The sequence below is a fragment of the Rhinoderma darwinii genome, chromosome 5, assembly GCF_050947455.1.
Source record: "Rhinoderma darwinii isolate aRhiDar2 chromosome 5, aRhiDar2.hap1, whole genome shotgun sequence".
In the NCBI taxonomy this organism is placed as follows: domain Eukaryota; kingdom Metazoa; phylum Chordata; class Amphibia; order Anura; family Rhinodermatidae; genus Rhinoderma; species Rhinoderma darwinii.
The window spans coordinates 322235868-322242192 of NC_134691.1; positions in this window are offsets into that span (position 1 = coordinate 322235868).

The following is a 6325-nucleotide window of genomic DNA, read 5'->3' on the forward strand; positions in this document are numbered from 1 at the left end:
TCTATTAGCCGCGGACACCTTTCCGTATCGCTACGGAAGGTTGTCCGTGACGTAGAATCGTCAGGAAATATGGAGCATGTCCTACTTTTCGTTTTTTGCAGGCCGTGCTCCCATACTTTGTAAGGGAGCACAGCACAAAACCGGGGCCCGCGGATGTCAGAGTCCGGCCGTGCCCGCAATCGCGGGTCGTGATAACGGGCGCGGCTGTGTGCATGAGGCCTTACTAAGATCGACATCTAGAAACAAAAATAAAATTGTTTATTTATACAAAAACTGCTTTATCGCCACCTGCAGGAAAGAGACAGTAATGCAGGCGAAGGAAGCTGTCCGGTCCCCATCTGTACATTTACATTGTAGTACACCTATGTGATCTTATACATTCTACAGACGGGAGATGCAAAATTGTTTAATGGATTTTATATTTTTTTCTTATCAAAGGAAATTTACAATGAAGACGTCGTACATCACGGAGCTGGAACTCTGCCATCTATGACGTGCATTTTTGTGATGGAACATTAAGGGTCTGTCCACACGTAGCGTAAACACTGCGGATTTTCCGCAATTAATACAAATCGCTGCTCTCCTGTTGCTGATTATCCCTATTGAATTCAATGGAGAGGTAAAATCCGCAACAAATAGAAAATGTTGCGATGCTTGCGGCAGAAAGGTTGTGATTCCGATGCAAAAATTGCAACTCCGAAAAAAAAAAAGTATACGCTGCAGATGTTCGGTACGGATTTTCAGGTCGGAAAAACTGCAGCAAAGTGAATGAGTATGAACAAAATCTCATCCACACGCTGCGGAAAATATCTGCTGAGAAAACGTTCAGGAATTGACCTGTGGTGTGGATTTTTTGCACATATTCCCCATAGATATCAAAGTTCTGCAACAAATGCAAATTGTTGTGGAATTTGCTGCGATTACACCATCGTTTCAGACTACATTCACCTCTCATGGCGCTCCTATGGCAACCTGTCCCTTGTCTTCCGGCTGGTCTGTGCAATCACAGGAGGCAGGCTAAGGGTATGTTCACACGGCTTATTTACGGACGTAATTCGTGCGTTTTCCGCCTCGATTTACGTCCGAAAATGCAGCTCGATAGCGTCGGCAAACATCTGCCCATTGAAGCAATGGGTTTTACGTTGGTCTGTTCCCACGAGGCGCAAATTTACGCGTCGCTGTCAAAAGACGGCGCGTAAATAGACGTCCACGTCAAAGAAGTGCCTGTCACTTCTTCAGACGTAAATGGAGCCGTTTTCCATTGACTCCATGGAAAAACAGCTCCATTTACGTCCGTAGTTGACGCAGCGAAAAAGCGCCTCAACATGCCGTTACGTCTGAAATTACGGTGCTGTTTTCTCCTGAAAACAGCCCCGTAATTTCAGCCGTAACGGACGCTGCCGTGTGAACATACCCTTACAGAGAACGGCTGCGTTGCCTTGGAAGCAGCAACAGAAGCTAGTAAAGGGATTCTATTGTCCGTTTTCCACAGTGATCAATCTAACCAAATACCTGCACACCCTTTAATATTCGTCCGGATCTCTTTGCAAGTTCTGGGTCGGACACGTTGCAGACTTTTCCTTAAAGAGCAGGGAGCAAAAGTCGCTATTTGTTCGCTACCTACATGGAAAGGCCAGACTTCTCATTTTAGCAACACATCCAGGCAAACATTCTCTATACATTACCCAAGTGTAAATAGCAGGTGGCATGTCTGTAACTTACATGTCAAATATGGCTCCATTACCATTAATTTTTGCAAAAATGGTGTAATAAACATAGTGGTAGCGTTATTTTTACTCTATAATTCGGTGTCCGAGAATAGGGAGTTGTTTTAAGGGCCTGTTCACATTAGCGTTGGCTTTCAGTCAAAGGAACCCATAAACGGAAAGCCAAGTTTCTGTTTGCATTACTATTGATTTCAACGGTAATGCTTCCGTTTGCCTTGGTTTCCGTTCCGTAAGGTTAGGGTTTTTTTTTTTAGCGGCAGTAAGAGCGCAGTCGAAACTTTACCTTCCATTTACGGAAAGCTGCAATGGAACCTATAAAATGAAAACCAACGCTGATGTGAATATGTCCTAAGGACTCATCCACACGTAGCGGAATTGCAGACGGCAAATACTCAGCAGGATACAGTAGCAGCAAAGTGGGGCAGATTCAACAAATCTCATCCACACGCTGCATAAAAATTCAGATCAGAAATGGGCCTGCGGTGCGTATTTTTTTACTACCACAGCATGTCAATCCCTGCTGCGGAAAGTGGACTGAATGGCTGCGTCTTTGAGGAGATGTCACCATCTCCCAACATTGAGAAAAACGTAGCAAAATCTGCACCATTTTTTGCAGTCAAAACCACAAGCAATGGCGCATTTTTTTCCGCAGAGGGTCTGCTACTTTCAACTGAATTTCTGCAGCAATTCCGATACGTGTGGACGAGCCATAAGGCTACTATGAACATGGTTGTGTAGTTTAATATTTCTTAGCAGTTCTAGTTACAAGGGAAAACTTTCCTATTGGCTGCATTCACACAGCATTTTTTTGTTTTAAGTAAAACCCACTGTGGCTAAATGTTAAAGTCTGGTGTGAAATAGTGAAAAGTCTACATAAAAAGCATTTTAGTATGTGGCATAGAGGTGCCATTTTTATCCCCTCAAAGTACATGATCTGGGTAGGGCGGGCACTTCTACCATAAGCATTTTTTTTATAAGACCTTAAAAACGCCAGAGAGAAGAAAAACAAAATAAGAATTTGTCACTAAAAGTTTCCATAGCATTTAAAAACTCCAGACAAAAACCTTGCGTGAAGGCAGCTCTAGAGGGACAGATGGATGGTCCAGGTAGTATTTTCGGCTTCATGCAGGTGGCGCATAGTTAGCGTCAAGGATAGCATCAGATATTGTCCCGCAAGGTCAGGAAGGGAGTAGCTCGTGCCCTGTGCAGCAACCTTTATGTCAGATCGCAGACACCAAACACTGCAGGAATGATTAGTTACAAATAGTCTGCAGAAAAGAGGTGCATGTGCATGTGCATGTGCATGTGCATGTGCATGTGCATGTGCATGTGAATGTGAATGTGCATGTGCATGTGCATGTGAATTCCTGGATTGTTGCCATGCAATGGACCATTATGCATGATATTTTTTATTATAGAATTCACAGGAGACATTTTTTAATAAAATGCATTAAAATAAAGTGTAATATAGAAAATATCAAAATACAGACCAATAAAATGCATTAAATATTTATTGGGAAATGAAAAAAAAAAAGTTGGCTTTTCAAAGACATTTATAAATTTAGCATCACCATTACCAGACAATAGATGCAATACTTTATGGTCACATCCTCATTTTTAAAATGAATAGAAAACTAGTGAGCTTGCCCATTTCATTTGAGAGGAAGGGGCAACATATAAAGCACCTTATTTATGATACATACAAAAATAAAAACCAGTAATATGACAGAGTTGACCTTTTGGTGGTTTACACTACAAAAACAAAATGTAAAAAAAAAAAAAAAAAATGCAGCTGGAGGAGACCATAAGAAAGAAAATTATAAAACATTTCTAACATACTTGATGGGATGTCCGAGACCAACTCAATTTTTACTAACACCCTGAGGCTTCTCCCATATTAATTTTTTTGTTTTTTGCGGTGGTCCCCGCAGGTCCAGTTTTACAATTTCAACATGATGCCATAACGTCCATATTATAGTCCTATGACTTTGGTGGCCAGTCTCCTCAGGCCTCGGTGACACTGGCCATAATGACATCACATTGAAATGATAACACTGGAGATATGGGAAATTTAGCATGAATGCAATAGTAAGTCTATTAGAAGGGATTATACGGACTATTACATGGCAGAAGGTGCTTGGTCTACCCCATTCACAGTGTTGACCATGTTCATTGCCATGACCAGTGAGCCATAGCATCTGCCCAGGTTTGGCTTGTGCCAACGCTGGCTCTGCCAATATGGTGGAACTTCGATAGGTTTGTAAACATTGAGTTAGTCTCGGTCCACCCCCTCTATGTTCATACATTCAGAGCTCCTGTATGGTGCATATATTAAAAAGGCACTCAAATTTGTGTATCAGTCTACATGTTAAATACATAAGAATACAATAAAGTTTGAATATGGATCTTAGTCCCTTCTTTTGCATGTCCTATATCAAACCCCCTTGAGTGAGCTGGGAGTTAAAGAGGCTCTGTCACCAGATTATTAGTGCCCTATCTCCTACATAATCTGATCGGCGCTGTAATGTAGATAAGTGGTTTTTATTTTGAAAAACTATCAATTTTGAGCAAGAAATGAGCAATTTTAGATTCATGCTAATTCGTTTCTTAATGACCAACTGGGCGTTGTAAAAGAGAAGTGTATGACGCTGACCAATCAGTGTCATACACTTCTCTCCATTCATTTTTAGCAGTACTCGCAACACAGCGTGATCTCGCGAGATCACGATGTGCTGTCACTTACGCCCACATTAACTTTACTGAAGTGTCTTGAGTGTGAATAGACGTCATCTCCAGCCAGGAAACGATGTCTATTCACACTCGACACTTTGGTAAAGTTTCTGTGAATGACCGCACAGCATGATCTCACGAGATCACGTAGCGCTGTGTGAGTAAGTCCCCAAAGTGTCGGACATCGTGTCCTGGCTGGAAGCGATGTCTATTCACTCTCAAGACACTTCAGTAAAGTTAATGTGGGAGTAAGTGACAGCACATCGTGATCTCGCGAGATCACGCTGTTGCGAGTACTGCTAAAAACGAATGGAGAAGTGTATGACGCTGATTAGTCACTGATTGGTCAGCGTCATACACTCCTGTACAACGCCCAGTTGGTAAAAAAGTAAAAACACGCCCAGTTGTCTATTAAGAAACAAATTAGCATAAAGCTAATAAAAACCACTGTTATATACATTCCAGCGCCGATCAGATTATGTAGGAGATAGGGCACTTATAATCTGGTGACAGAGCCTCTTTAAGGTAGAAACAGACATGGTGACGAGCCGGACTGATCATAAATGGCAGTTGAGAGAATTTCTGTGTCTATGGTATCAAAAAGACAATTTCCAATGAATCTGCTCTATCCATTTTTATTTCGGGCTAGTCAATCAGTGTAGAATTTCTCATCCCAGGCAATGCAAATGTTGAATTAGAACAATTTGCTACATGAAGTAGTTTTGATAATCGCTTATTTTTCTTCTCGTATGGGATTTAACATCAAAGCTTTGTCTTTCTTGGGGATGAGTGCAAGATCGGTCAAGGCTTGATTTTGCACAATTTCCCATCCACACACCTTTACTTCCTCCAGAGAAATAAAATGCATATTTAGTTAAATAAAACATGCATAGTAATGGTGAGGAAGTAGACAATAACTGCAAGCAGAGAACTATTTATCCTGCAGTTAGAACATTGCTATGGCCAACTTAAAGTGAATGTCCACCCTTGAACAATTATTTTTTTGTAATCTAAAAAGGTCCAGAATTCTGCGCAAATTAATTTCTTGTATATCTTTATAGCGGACCAACCTTTATTTTTCCAATATCAAGCTACAAATCCCTGCGTAGACAGATTTATAATATAAACATGCTGGTAATCTGCAGCCACCACTAGGGGGAGCTTAGGAGCTTTTTGCATACAAGTACAATGAACAGTATGCAGTAAGCTCCCTCTAGTGGTGGCTGCCGGTTATATTTTAGATCTATGCAGAAGATTTGGCGTTATGTATCTGAAAAAGTCGCTCTAACTCCTACAACAATATATTAAGAAATCAGAGAAATTTGGACCTAAAAATGGTGGTTTTAATAAGCGGACATTTACTTTAATGGCAGGTCTGGACAAAGCACAGCAGACATATTACCAAAGCACCTACAGATTTCCAAATGACACCTTTTGGGCTTTTTTTTTATGTATTTGAAACTTTCTTTGCCTGGCCACCGAAAATTTAAATTAGTTCTGGAGTGTTACAACTGGATCCTAAAATTGACAAGGCCCCCCGTATTAAAAGTAGCCATAGAAATGAGGCATCGATTAGCAGATCCAAGCAGCTACGATCTGCCAGGGTGTACAAAGGACGGGATGTTAAAATCAAACATGCCTATTCCTTGTGCCCCACCACCACCCAGTAGACTGTCGGGCTACCCCCATACAGAATTGAGTTTTGCCGATCCTGCCAAGGTGTACAACCAGCTTGAGTCATTACTGAGAGTGTGACAAGAAGGTCCGATTAATCTAAAATTAAAGACAAAAATGAAAAAAATAAAAATCATAGGAGCCAAATACATGTGAACAAGAGATGCCTCGCCCTAACCCAAAAGTCTGTCTAC